Below are 16,027 nucleotides of genomic sequence, written 5' to 3' on the forward strand. Positions count from 1 at the left end.
GGTTTTTCTAAATGGCCATAAGGTAATCAAAACACTTGTTTCTTTGCTGTGTAAGTTGAAAGTTAATATAAAAATTCAATTTGGAAATATGCAGGGAGTTAGATTTAGTTGGAATTCTCCAAATTTTAATTGTCTCAAAGTTATTTCTTTTTTTTAAGTTATTTCAGTAGCTCCCTTAGTAATTAAAATAGGATACAATGGGATAAAAGAAACAATAAGTAAATTGAACAAGAAATTTAGTAATGTTCAGATAAAATGATTTACTATAAATATGATTCAAGTTAAAAACAGATATACTCATGCCAATGCACCCAGACTAATGTGATTGTCAATAGAATGGTGAAGAGAAAAAAATGTTCTTGAATAGAGATTTAAATGTCCTTGTGAACTGGTGACATTTTATAATACCCTCTCTGGGTTAAACTGATGATGTGCCAATGTCCTCATTATTCATAATATATCATTCTGATTGAATCCCTTTATTTATATGATTATGTATAAAACCTCAATAGAAGAGAAAGCCTACATGCTAATCTTGTTCTTTATATTATCATATATTATTTTGCTATCATAAAAACCAATCAGAAATGCTTAATCTAATTTTATCTTTTACACAGACATTTTATCTGTAACAGATGAAATGATTGTACAACAAATCACTCCAAAACTTACCAAGTTAAAACAAACTTTTATCTCAAAGTTTCTGTGGTTCAGGAACCTGGGCAAGACTTAGCTGCATGCCTTTGGCTCAGGCTCTCCCACAAGGCTGTAATCAAGGTCTGGAGGGAGACTGGGAGATGCTGCCCTTCTGAGCTTCCTCATCAGCAGCATTCCACTCCTTGTGAGTTGTTGCACTTAGGGTCTTAGAAACTTGCCAATGGTTGACTGGAGGGAGCATTTCCTTGCCAAGGAGGCTTTTCCATAGGGCAACTTAGAACATGGCAACTCTTCCCTCAGAGAAGGCCAGCAAGAGAGTGAAAGACTTAAAAATCAGTTCGGGGACATATGGAAAATGTTTCGAACTTCAACAATGATTCTTGTCTTGGTATTTGTACATGTTGCAGCCAACAAATATGTGGATTCCAGAGTAGGATATTCTACTAGCAGACACTAGCAAACCAAATGATTCAACATTCATCCTCCCCCAAAGGACACAAAGCCCCCTTGTTTGTAGAGGTCAATACACAGAGAACAGACAGGCAGAGAAAAAGCACATCAATACTTGGGCAGAGCTACAAGAGAATGAGCACAAGTATGATCAAGTAACCAAAAAGTCCCAGGAGATTTTATCCATAAGACAAAATAAAATCAATGCTAAATTGTTCAATAAAATACTTGGAGTTCTTATTGGTGATGAGAACTGGTTTGTAAGTGACCGTAGGGGAAGTAGAGACACAAGGTCTCTCAGGTGAGGATATCAGTATAAATCCTGGTCCACAGCAGTGAGGGTCTCAGACAAATCTTGATAGGACCTTGTTGATTAGAACCCACAGTCCAGAGAACATCAGGAACACACCTGTTGCAAAAAAAAGAAGGCGGGAAGAAAAAGACCAATTTAGCTTGCCGCCCCAAGGGGAATGGCAAAGAAAAGAAACCATAGATCAAAAGACAAGAGCTTAGAATAGAGTACTTGTAGAGTCTGGGGGCTGGAATTTGTTGCAAGATGATCCTGGCCTGGGTTTTTCAAATTTGTCAGTGAGTCAAGCTGCTAGGATAGTCAGCAGTCTCTTGCTTAGAACACGAGTCTTTGCAGAGTTGCTATTTTCTTCTACCTGACCTTGGTCCTCTTGGAATACACCAATCTGAACAAACAGGTATTATATCATTTTGACCTTAAGTCATTTGTCTGCCTTAGCGCACATCATTTTGCAAGCTACGGTTTTTGTTTTAAGACTCATCTCAATGGAATCTGAACTAACTCCTTTCAATTCCTTATGTCTTAGGAAGAACTCTGTAGCCAAGGTGACCTCATGGAAAAAAAAAAAATCCCTTCCCTCCACTGATGCTGTTCAGTTTTACTAATAAGACTCACTTTCAAGCTTGGTGGGAAAGGAGGAACCCAGGACTAATCCATTCTATCATTGTTGTTGCACATTGTTACACATTGTGTTTTCTCCAATTATAATTCCACTGTAAGATTCTACTCTTTCTTTAATACTTGGCTCAAAATCACATCCTTTTAAAAGCATTTGCTAATGTCTCACTTTCTTCCTCTCCCCATCATCACTCCCTTTGCTTGGGGGTAAAACTCCCTCTTCCTATTCCTCGCGCTTACAAAAGAGCTCAGTATATAGGGGATGCTTAGTGATTTTGAATTATGTTGCTGGTACCTAATTAATTTGACAGTAGATGTTATTTAAATACATGAATATTTCCATGGTTTCAACTCTTTCTAAATCCCCTCTGTGAATTTCTAGTGCACACCTTGGTACTGTTGTTCTCTGACATTTTCATAGGTGTTAGTAAAGTCTTCCCTCAGTATCTACTGTCAGAGTCTAGGACCCCCTCTGGATACCCAAATGTACAGATGCTCAAGTCCCTCATATAAAATGGCATGGAATTGGGCTGGGGATGTAGCTTGGTGTCACTTGCCTAGCATGCATGAGGCTCTGGATTCAATCCCTAGTACTCCCAAGGGGGAAAAATAAGCCACAATATTGGAACAGAACTTACATATATCCTCCCTTGTACTTTAAATGATCTCTATATTATTTATTTACTTAATGCAATGAAAATGCTATGTAAATAGCTTACACTGTATTGTTTAGGAAAGAGTAAGAAGGAAAAAAGATCTGTGTATATTCAAGACTGACATTTTTGTGTGTGATTATTTTCATCCATGGACACCAGAACCCATAGATATGAAACACAAAGACACAGAAGGCTGACCGTATCTTTTTCCTTTTTAACCCAACTATTAATAAACTGTGAGCTCCTAGAGACAGGGAATATCTATTTTACTATGTTGGCACCCTCCATCCCACTCCTGTCCTCCTTCAGACTTTAAGACAATCCTCTTATTACCTAAATATCTGTAGGGTTTGACTCTATTTTGAGATTATAACCTATATTTTCTTCTTATTTCTCTCACCCCCATTTTCTCCCATTCAGGAAGTTCATGTGGCTCTGAACTTCACTGCCTCAGGGAAGAACGGAGGCCTGTGTGAAGGGGAACACCATCATTGTCTAAAGCCTAAACTCTTGGGTGAAGGGAGAAAGTTGGATGTGGTAAATAAAAAGTGGGATTCCTAGGTATAGGTGGAGCTACTGGTGAGTGGGGAGAACAATTGATTGGCAGAGTCTAGGTGGAAAAGACAGGGTGAAGAGCGTGGAGAGGAGAGAGTTCCAGGGTCTGCATGCAAGACAGCAGTTCCAAGGAGGTGACAACCCCTCCCAACAGAATTGATACAAAGCCTATCTAGGCTGACTGGCCAGCAGCAGTCAAAAAGCCCCTGCACTCAGTGACCATAGTAGATGACCATAGTACATCCTGTATTTGTGGGACCCAGGGATGAAGGTGAGGATGCTAGAAGGATTAGGTAGAACGGAGTTTGGAATCAGAAATTCATTTGCTGTAATAATTCATAGAGAAGGTACTGTTCTGCACATCTTGCATATAGGTGAATTGATATCTGCTATATTTGTTAAATTGATTACCTTGATATTTATGGAAGCTTGGAAAAATAATTGCCTGTCACATCCAAGATGGGGGTGGGGGGCAGAGTTCATGACTCATCATGTTAAAAGAGAATATATTATATAATTTTGAATTCTAGCCTTGAACTAATTAATTGGGTAATTTGGAGAAAATTGTTTCACTTTTTGTCTCAGGTATATCACATATCTTAAAAATAGGTAAAATAATATTACCTACCCTATTGGGTTGATGTGAAGATAACTGAGATAATGTCTACAAAGTATTTGGCAGTAATAGCTATCATATATCAATAGTATAGACCTTCTTCAGGACTAAGAAACCTTAAAATTTATGTAGACAAATTAGTAATGATCTTATAATTTTGACAACAAGAAAAATATTATTTTCCTACTACATTTCATATTAGTCTTTCTAAAATTAATTTAAAGTCCTAAAGATCATTCGGCACTATATATAGAAGAATTAAAGAAAGATAGTTCACCAATTTTAAAGTCTTGACTCAAAAAATGTAGAATAGGCAGAAAGTCATGCATCCAGAGACTTTGAACATTAAAAAAAAAAGGTGTAGATGAAAACACAAATAAGTTATGAGAGACTAAGTATTATAATTAAGGCTGAATTAAATCATATAAATCCATATATTATATCACATGCCAGGGAGTGAATAGTTATTTTGAAGATGAATTTATAACCTATATGTCAATGAAATCCAATTTTTGGATGATAGATGGAATGCTATATATAATGATGAGGAATCCGCTAAAAGCAAGAGCAGTAAATGGCAATCTTCTGACTTACTGTATGTGTCACTGGAAAGAGTGATTATTTCTCACAAATAGAGGTGAAGTCAGGGACTATTCTGGTCCATATTTAAGTGGTTTTGCTCTTCCACATCCACCAGCATGATTAAATAATGACTAGGTTCACGGGAGACTTGAGCTTGGTGCCTACAAGTTCATTCCCAGGGAAGTTTGTAAATGTCTTTGGTGTTCGGCTTTAGAGAAACACAGAGATAAGGGAAGGCACCACAAAGCCAGACCAGACAGGGCCACCCCAGGGCGGAGGCAGTAGAGTCAAGGAGCTGGTGCGAGTCACCAGAGAGAGGGAAAGTGGCAAGACTGCCTTTCCCAGTAGCTCCCTAGCCCCAGGTGAGGCCTAGCCTGCGGTGGGGAGGAGAGTACTATGAAGAAGCAGGGTTTGACACCTTCTCAGGCTGAGGGAAATCCATGACTTGAGTAGTTCCACAAGATAATCAAGACAGGCAACTCTCCAGAGGTGGTTGATCAAGGTCTTTCCATGAAAGCCAAGTAGAAAATATTAGAGTCACATTTCTGTCCCAGAATTCCAGTGAGGTCACACCAAGGGGTCAGAGTGCCATTGAAATACCTGGGATTTCTACAGGCATGTTAGTTGGTACTTCAAGGTAGGAAGTACGGACTGGGGACCTGGAGTAGAAAGGTATCTTTTCACCAGGAGGAGCAGAAAGTTAGCATGGCCTGACATGAAAGTATCTCAGGAAAGGTGCTTGTCTGAATGTCTTTTCTTCTTCTTTTATGAGTTTACCACCCTAAGTCATAGTTACGGAACTTTTATTGCACTTAGAGTTAGCCTTAGGGTTCACAACGTTTAATGTCAGGTATTTGTTCAGAACGGTAACATAAATTACTCTTTCTTCTAAATGAACCAATCTCCGGTGGAAACTGTAAGTGTTCTTTATCCCCACTCCTCCTCCTCTTCTTCCTCCCCTTCCTCCTTCTCCTTACCCTCCCCTTCCTCCTCCTTCTTTAGAACTTGATGTATGCTAAAGACTCAGTTTCTGCCATTCTTGATTTAACACATTATCTCATTTCATCATTTGTAAGAGTGCAACACATTGAGCATGAACTCCATTTCCAGACAAGTAAACTAAAATCCCAAGAAGTTAATCCACCCAAGGTCCTACAGCCTAGCAAATTCTCCTCCATAATCATGCTCCTTCCTCTACAATAGCTGCCTCCCATAGCACAGGGAAAACATAAGCCCACGTGTTAGAGAAGAATCTCATGTTATCATTTGGCAAAATAATTTTCTCTCTCTTTTCTTATCATCTTTACTCATCTTACCTTTTATTTACATCCTGTTTAATAAATAAAAATGGAGAAAAACTTTCCGTATCACTAAAACATTGTGGTTTGACAAGATAATGAGTTAGTCTCAATTTATAGACAACATACTCCCCGTCTCATGCTGCACATTTTAGATGCCGAATTCATAGATTAACCTTAGAATTCAATTCTTAGAAATGTCTTGCTCACAAAGACTTAAGAGTCTCTCACCAACGTTTCCCAATTCCTTTCCATTGGTAGACTGGATCCTGAAATAAACTTTGGAAAGAACACATGGTACTTACCACTTTCCTTTCTGATACAACAATGGTATGGGTGGAGAAGCAGGTTTACAAAGCAGTTGAGGTATTTTGAAATGTATAAACAGAAGGACATTTATTGAAAACATATCTAGATGTTTGACTCTCATCTTCTATGTGTGACAATAAACTTCTTGTTTTTTCTATCTAAAGTTCCTTGACACAGCTTACTCAATTTAATCCCAATTTATAGATGTGTTTTCTGTTATAAAAAAATCTGTTTTCTCGTTATTTAAAAAGTGGGCTGGAGATATATGTAGCTTACTCTTTACCTCTATACAAATATTACTAAATAATACTCTTGATAAATATTATTGTTATAAATTACATCATGTGGGGCTGGGGATGTGGCTCAAGTGGTAGCGCGCTTGCCTGGCATGCGCAAGGTGCTGGGTTCAATCCTCAACACCACATAAAGATAAAATAAAGATATTGTGTTCACCTAAAACTAAAACATAAATATTTAAAAATAAATAAATTATATCATGTATGTAGTAACTTGGTTTGCAGATAATGACAATTGTCTTAAGAAAATTGTCTCAAGAAAAGAAAAGCAGTCCCTGTCATCCAGGAGCCGGCCAGGTACTATCAGGCAGGCCTTGGTGTTCTCTCATTATTTATAAACAATTTCACAGAATACCAACATCAGACAAGGCGACTTTATGACCTTCGTGAATCCAGAGAAAACCAAGACCATTCTGTAATCATGTCTGAATTCAGACAAAACATGAACAGTGTCCAAGCCACAAAATACCAAATATATCCCGATTTGGGCTGCTGTGTGATGTTATATTTTTACCTATTACAGCTTAGCTTGGATTGAGTTTCCGATCCTTTTTGATAAGATTCCTTCAGATCCCCAGTCACAGTGCACTCCCACTTCATTACAGTATCTCATCCAGACACAACCCTGGTTCCTCAAACCCTCCCCAGAATTACTCAACACAAACCCAAATTATATAATAAGTTCTTTCTACTATCTTGTTCCCAAGACACCTACAGTTTTGCATTTACTTCATTTTCTAGAAAGCTCTTCTTTCATGTCGTAGTAAAATTGACCAACCCCAGGTGTGTTCCTGGTGGTCGTTTCTGGAGAATGACAGTCTCTTCATATTGATACATTTTTTCTTACTTCTTTTTCATATTTTATGAGATTGGCCAGACTCTAAAACAGGATAGAATAATAATAGTGACAGCAAACATCCTTTTTCAAAGGACTAACTCATGTTTTACCATAAAATTAATAGTTGCTTCTCTTTTAAGCAGGTTCTTTTACCATATTAAGTAAGAATAGTTTTATACTTTAAAAAGCGTTTATTTTGAAAATGTTACCAAATTTTCATTATGGTTCATCTGTTATTAACTTTTCTTTTAAAATATTGTAATGGGACATTATTTTAAAAGATTTCCTCCCATGAATTTCTAAGATAAATTTTCTTTGCTTATAGCAAATTGTTATTTTAATGGATTCCGATGACAACTTATTAATTTTATTCATTTGATAAATATTCTTTAAATACTCACTATATATTAAGCTCTGCCTTAAGTTGCAAAGATATATAATTTTAAAAATTATATGGGGGGAGATGACTAACTATAAAAAAGCAGCATGAGTCCCTGAGACGGAACTGTTTTGTCACTGTAGATTTATTGTGGTGTCACACAGATATACATGGGATAAAAATTCCATAGAGCTAAACACACACCAGGCATGGTGTCACACATTTGTCACCCCAGCTACTTGGGAGGCTGAGATAGAAGGATTGCAAGTTTGAAGCCAGTCTGGGCAACTTGGACCCTGTCTCAAAACAAAATTTTATAAAAAGGGGTACCTGTAGCTCAGTGATAGGCCACCTGCCTCGCATGTACAAGGCCCTGTGTTCAATACCTAGTACTGAAAAAAAATTACTAAATGCACACGCACATAAAATGAGTGAAATCTGAATCAAGATTGGTAGATTGGGTGCCATTGGGGGAAACTGGGTGAAGTACATAGAGGATCTCTCTGTACTATTTCTTTCAGCTACATTCAACTGTATAATTATTAAAATTAAAAGGATTTTAAAATTCCATAGTAGCTGACATCATGAAGAACATAGTTTAGTAATAAAAATAGGTTATAAATAAATGTATACACAAACAACTATATAAAAACTACTATAATGCAGTTGGAGGACAGGTATCAGGTATCATTAATTCATATAATGAGGGAAACTAATCAAGAAAGGCTTCCTTGGGGATATCACATTGAAGGTGAAGGTTAAGAAGGACTAGGAATTGGTCAAATAAAAAAGGTGAAAGATAGAACATACTCACTTTTGAAGGAGTAGTATATCAGCACAGACAGAAAATATCTATTGTGAGGAAAACTGACAGAAGATAATGCTGGGGAAATAGTTTCATGACAGGTCACACTGGACCTTGTAAATTATAGTCACTTTATTATGAGATTGATGGAAGCCACTAAAAGCCACTTTAAGCAATCCAGTGATAATATCAAATTTATATTTTTAAGTTATTACTTTCACTTTTAAGTGGAGAATGACTTGGTTGAGGAGGATACCCTAAATATGCAGAAAGAGAGAGAGAGAGAGAGAGAGAGAGAGAGAAAATGAAGCTATTGTAGAAGTTCAGGTCTGTGATGGTGTCCTAAGAATTGGGTGTGGGCGGTGAAGACAGACATAAATTAATAGATTCAAGACATCTTGGATGATTTGATAATGGTTCTGATGTGAGATGATGGTATCAAAGATTATATCCTGATTTTGGCATGGATGTTGGAGTGGATGGAAGAGCCATGTTTCTAGGTTGTGGAGGGAAGTGGAGGAAAAGCAGAGATGAAGTTGGGCAGGCGATAGTTTGATTCAGTTTCAAATCTAAGATGCCAGTGAGACTTCCAAGTGGAGCTTTTGAGAAGGCAAAGAGGTATCTCCAACTGGGACATGGAAAGAGAGAGAGAGAGAGAGAGAGAGAGAGAGAGAGAGAGAGAGAGAGAGAAATGGGTCAAGGACAAAAGTTTTAGGTCTTTGGCATCTAGACAACATTTGAAGTTTGCATGGGGCAAGAGTAGTATGGTCATGAAGGGAAGAGAAAGAAAAGAAGTAACCAGAGAAAATTTCTGATGAACTTGAACATATAAAGGTCAAGGAGAGGAGAGGGAGATGCCAAAGAGATTGGGAAGAAACAGTAAGAGAGAGGGGAAAAAGTTGCAAAAAGGAAATAATAAACCCTGTTAAATGCTGTGCTAAGTCAAACCAGATGATGCCTGGAAATGACCATTAGATTTAGCAACATGGACATCGTTTGTAACTGGGGTGAAGAAGGAAAGTAGGAATGTAAATGGAGGCTGTCTTACAAATTTGGGTGGAAGAACATAAAGGAGTTGTAGTCAGGGTACATCTACTTTCTCCACAACAAAATAGACATTAAAGAAAGGAGATTGAGAAAGTATATGATAGACGTTGCAAGAAAAGACTTTATATTGACTAAGAAAACATTTCAACCCCTGAGAATTTTTTTTAAGTTTAAATAATTGGAAATTATCCAAATTTTCTGTTGGATAGGAAAACTTGACATTAAAAATGCTGTTAATCCTCTTCACATTCATCATTATATTTGATGCAACAAGCATAATTACTATTAAAATTACAATTATATTTTACATTTAGTGGAAATCTTACTATATTTCAGACACTGGGTGAATGCTCATAAGCCTCTAATCAAACTCAGAAGTTCAGGGGAAAATAAATGTAAAGTTTATCTGAAAAATAAACATGTGCAAATAGCAAAGAAAATTCTGGGAAAGAAAACAACAAGTGTGGATTAACCAACTATAATTGTGGTTTGCAACAATAGAAAGCTCAATGGAAAGAACTCAAAACTAATCACAGTTTATGGGTAACTTCCATAAAGCTGTGGTTTCCAATCAGTGTCGGGGGGAAGCAGGGTTACAGGAAAAAGTTTTAGGACACCTGAATAGTCATTTAGAAAATAATAAAGCTAGGTTTCTATATAATTATTTATCCTCAAAATAGATAGAGCAAAGATGTGAACATTAAAAAATAATAAAACTATAAAAATAACTAAGCAAAACTGTAAATATTTTATACTGTTGTACTGGGAAGAACTTTAAAAATATAGAGATATGTTCATCATTGAGTTGGCAAAAACACATGTACAAACACATGTGCACACAGACTTGTGTACACACAAAAATGCCAAAAAAATTGTGAAAGGAGAAGCTATTGTCAATTTATAGGACAAAAGATTGAGCTTCCATAAATCAAAAGTCTGAGCACCCTATTTTAATAATAAAGGCAAGAAAAAGAAATAGACATGGTTAATAAACATGAAAAATTCTCAAGTTTAGTGGTAAATTTTAAAGAACAAAAACTAAAACAACAGTGTGATGTTAACTTTCACTTAATTAATTCTATTAACATTGTTTTTGAGCACTTACTATGTGTCATGTAGTTTAAATATTTTCTTAAGTTTTATATAATATTTCTTGTGGAAATATATTCCATTAAAAAAACTATAAAATTTTGCTGGTCACATTAGCACACATCTGTAATTTCAAAAGCTTGGATGACTAAGGCAGGAGGATCACAAGTTCAAAGCCAGCCTCAGCAATTTAGCAAGACTTGGTCTCAAAATAAAAAATAAAAGGGATTGGGGATGTGGCTCCAGGGTTAAGCACACCTGAGTTCAATACCTGGTACCAAAAAAGAAAAACTATCAATTTTTAATAATATGATTGGCAGTTTGAATGAAAGAAGACGCTTCTGAAGAGCTTGATAATGCTTAAAAACTATTTTTTCCTTAAGTCACACTTTCTCTTGGTAATCTTATTTATATGCATTTAATTAGCATATTTTTCAGAGAATGAACAATCTTCACCCTCATTTTTTTAAATGCTCACAAAATTAATTATTTTCCTTCCATTTAATTACATTTCATGGGATGGACAATATTGACATGAGAGCAAAGTTAGCATTGGCATGTCGAAGGCAAATCTAATAAGAATTATAGCCCTCTGACTTCTCCATTATCAGCCGGAGGCAAGAAGAAGAATCCTTTAGGTTAATATTTCCTCATCTCTTTCTCTCTGCATTCTTTCATTCAATAAGTATTTATCGAGCATCTACTCAGTGTCAGCACAGAGCTAGGTCCTGGGAACACTTAATGAACAGCAGAGAGGATTCCCTACCTTCCTATTTTACCATCCATCTGGGCCACAGGAAGTACACTGCAATGATAACAGTTTGTGATAAGAACTTGTGTTTGTGTCAAGTCACTTAAAATCTTCCCCTGCCTTCATTCTTTCACTCCAGGAATCAAGTAGTGCTGCCCAGGGTGGCATATTGCTTCTGGGACTAGACTGGAAACTGCTTTGGGGGTGATTCAGTCACCTGATTAAAGATTCTTTCTATATCATATGTAATACCCAATGCAGCTAGGTTATGGACCTCCTCCAAATTAGTAAAGCTAAACTTTTTGGCAACAAGGAAGACATTTTCTAAGTCTAAATGAATCATTAGACATGAGTAAGTCTCAGACATAACAAATGTTCTATAATTAAAAAGATAAAGCTGTATGTTAAGAAGCATAATAAATCTCAGGATAAGCCCCAAATGTGTCTATTTGTCTTTGTCAACAAATACTGGAAAGAACCAAAAGAAATGAATAGTCAAACAAGTAGTTTCAAATAGTCTATGCTTTTAAAAACTTACTAAGCTAACAGGTACTTTCTTAGGAAAAAATAATAATAAATTCATACTGTATCCTGAATAATTAGCTTCTCAGGTTATTTTATATAGTTCTTAAATTATATTAGATTGAACCATATGAAGTTGCTGAAACTTGTTTTTGTTGAGTTTTTCTCTTTACCTAAGAAATTGACAATTTTACGTGGCTCACCCTAATAGCATGGTATCATTTCACTTCTTAGGAAAAAATTTGTGAGCAATGAGTAATTCATAGAGCTCTCTCTATTAGCCAGACACTGCTCATCTCTGTATGACTTAAATTCAAGATCTTTATCTGAGGTCCAAAAATTCTGAAACTACGATTGAGGAAAGTCTTTGAACTTGGATGCAAAAAAAAAAAATTGTATAATTATTTTCACGAACTTTTAACTGAAATTTAGCATTTCTTTCAAAAATAGATACAAACAGCAAATCTTGGTAACATTGGTGGTACTTTTGTTACTGTGACCAATAGAAATTATGTTATTTTCATATTACATTATAGTTGTCACTGATAGCTCAAAATATCTACATTCATTAGAAACTTGAAATTTCATGTTGATATCAGTCAGAACCACTCTCGATGCTTTTATTGCTAATCATAAATTAGTTTTTAAAAATATTTTCATAGCTAGAATGATGAATTTATAGCTTTTATTTTTTGTGCTTAAATATTATTCTGAAATGGATTCCAAGGGCTTCTCCAGATTGCAAAATGGATTCATACCACAAAATGTTAGGAATGCCTAATGTCATTGGATCCTGGTAGGTACTTTGTGAAGTAGGTACTACTGCTGTTCTGATGATGCTCTAAATTAAGACTTTTCAACTTTATGACACTGTGAAAGCAATGTGCATTATGTAGAAACCATACTTCAAGTTTTGAATTTTGATCTTTTCCCTAGCTAGAAATATGTGGTAGAATCTTCCTCAGTGAAGCTGGGTAGCAAAAGTGAGCTGAGGTCCAGCTGGCCAGGCGTTCCACTGGTTCACATGGATATGCTTTGGTGTACTGCGATGGCAGGTTCTGTGTCATGTTTGGTAGGTTAGGTGCACTAAGTGTGTTTTCTTTCTTTTATTTTTTGAACTTGATATAATTACTCAGGATTATTCAGACTATGACTATTAACTAAATGTGTTTTCCACTTACAGTATTTTCAATTTACAGTGGGTTTGTGGAGACCTAACCCCATCATAAGTGGAGGCAAATCTGTATTAGTATTCTCAATGTACAGAAAGAAATAGTTGGGTCGCTTGCTGAAGGCACATAACTAATGAACAGTACAACCAGGCTTCACAGTCTGGCCCCAAAGCCCAAACTCTCAGCTAGGACCTGCACCTGCACCTCCTCTAGGAAATTTCCAGAAGACTAATGAAGACGGCCATGGTCAGGATTATAAGGACAATCATCAAATAACACTTGATATAGATGATCAACTAATGCTTGTCAGAATCTGAAAATGTTCCTTTTCTGCTATAACAAGGATTATACAAAACTCATGTAAAAAGATATGACCATTAATTAAAGAATAAGAAGAGTGGGCCCTGGTCAGTGGCCAGTGATACAAGAAGATTTGAAGATATCCTAACAAAGTACTTAGCAAGTTACTTAATAAATATTAGCCATCTTTACCACAACTGATAGAAACACCATTGATTTCTCTGTGCCTCTGCTTTATCTAAGTCCCTGTGCTACAAATAGATTCCACTTCAATGAGGAGGAGAAGGGTTCTAGGATTGATGATGGTAAATATCTACTACCCAGTATAGGCTGTTTCGTTTTATTGTTGTTGTTGATTTTTTTGTATTTTATTTTTTGGTGGCAGAGGGGATTATAAAGCAAACTTCTCCAGCTATTTGCAGAGACAAAAATGATGGCTAAGAAAGGCTGTTTTAGCAATTGAAACACGTTTCCACGAAGGCATCCTCTAAGGTGGTATGAAACTTTTGTTTTCAAGGCATTGCAAGTTTTCACAGTCAAACAAACTTAAATAGCTATCCCATTTAAAAACTGTGGTTATTAGAGCTTTATTCTTATGCCATTCTTGAGGCTTGTACTCTAGGATCAGTGTAAAACTGAAACTACATGATGATGAACTTCTGACTCTAGAAACCCATTTGATGGCTTAAGATGAAAAGATCAGAAAATTACCTCGTATTTGAGTACTTAATGTCTATCAAGCACTAGCTATAGAAGTTTGTTTGAATATGTCTTATTGAATTATCACGTTAACTCTGCAAAGTAGGAATCGTAGCTCCATTTTAATAGACAAAAAAACTGAACATAACAAAACCAAATAGTTTGTCAAAAAGAAGACACAATCAGAAACATAAAGATTTAAACACTGGTCCAGGGTGACTGCAGGGCTTACAGTCAATCACATACACCACACAGGGTCCCCAGTGGGTTTAACGTCTTTCTAAGATAACTTTCGGGTACTAGCTTCTCATGTGAAAACTGCTCCCCACCCCGTCTCCAACCCTCATCACAGAACAGTTTTATTCCTTATTATTGAATTTCACAAACTCATATGCAATTAACATCTTTATTAATTTTTACCTTATTAGTACCAGACTCTTTGCTAAAACTGCCAAGAATCTGTAGCCCCATAACAAAGTGCCATGTTAAAGGTTAAGCAAAAATTAGAAAGTGAGCTATTTAACTAAAAAGAACATGCTGAGACTCAGATGTCTCTGGATAAGGGTAAAGTGATTCCAGTCAACTCATTACTTGCCTTTTGTCAAAGTCCACAGGATGGAAGGTGTTATCTTTTTCTGCTGAACTCCAGGTTCACCAGACAAGGCATATTGCAGAAAAAAGTCAAGAGGTTATCTAGCACAAACATTAAGGGACTCTGGATAGTCAGGGAACGGTGTTTGAGATGAAATTCTCAAAGATCTTATCGTCGGGCTAATGGTTTTAAAAGTGAACTTTTTCCTTCTACTTGGCATTTGTGAATCATATCATAAATGACTGCCCAGGATTATAGAAGACCTGAGTATTAACTATTTCATAGCTACTCCATCTTTACCCACAAGTCTCCACTTCCTAAAATTGAATACTCCATATTATATGTTCGCTGCTGACTTTTAAAGTCAAATTCAGCTGAGCCTTGAATGTGCCTTTGGCTCATTCAATAAAGCTAATCCTATAAAGTCAACCACACATGAAAGCTAATCCTATAAAGTCAACCACGCATGTAGGCCATGCCTGGCCTACAGTGTTTATATTCCTTGCTGAGACAGAATGTTTTCTTTTTTAATATTTATTTTTTAGTTGTAGTTGGACACAATATCTTTATTTATTTATTTATTTATTTATTTATTTATTTATATTTATATTTTTTTTAGTTGTAGTTGGACACAATACCTTTATTCCATTCATTTATTTCTATGAGGTGCAGAGGATCGAACCCAGGGCCCCACACATGCCAGGCGAGCGCTCTACCACTGAGCCACAACCTCAGCCGGAGAATGTTTTCTCATCTAAATTTTCTACCAAGACACTTTGCTCCTAAGAAATCAGATTCTATCATGAGGTTATTCACTTTTCATCCAATCAGTAAGAAGCCTGTTGTTTTATTTGGCAATGATGCCAGAGAAGGTTTGTCCTTTGAAAGGAGAGGAATATGCCACCAGAGGGGGCTCCCATAGGTCAGCTCCCATAGGGACCTCCCTATTAGCAAATAACCCTCCAAGGAAGCTTGACCATAAATGAAGTTATCACAGAACCCTTGGGCCATGAAAGCTTAGAACTTGGGGCACTTTTCTCCTGAGAGGTAAGCCTGAGCAAATGTATTAATTCACCATTTCAGTTAGATAGTGATGGAATATCCAAAGTCAAATTCTTCCCAACATAGATAACAAAAAAAGGCCAAATCACTCATCTCTCTGGATTCAGTTTACCTTCTGTAACATGCAGGACTGGAATAGAATATCTGTAAGAGGCTTCATGGTACTGCTGTTGATTCTGCTGGGACTATGGCTGACCTCAGGGTAATCTAACTGCAGAGCAATTTAGACTTTGAGAGTAGATAAAATAAGAACAGGAACTTGTTGAAGATTCGAGAGATGCTGGAATTTTATTACTTCCCTCTGAAATTTCTTTGGGGAGCTTATTCATTCTTTGCTGGCATTTGGAATAGTGTAAGGATAATTTTCTAAATAAAATGATGATGAGAAAGGCCAAGTTAATGAGTAAATATCATTCTGCAGATC

Source organism: Marmota flaviventris, chromosome 6, assembly GCF_047511675.1.
Source record: "Marmota flaviventris isolate mMarFla1 chromosome 6, mMarFla1.hap1, whole genome shotgun sequence".
Lineage (NCBI taxonomy): Eukaryota > Metazoa > Chordata > Mammalia > Rodentia > Sciuridae > Marmota > Marmota flaviventris.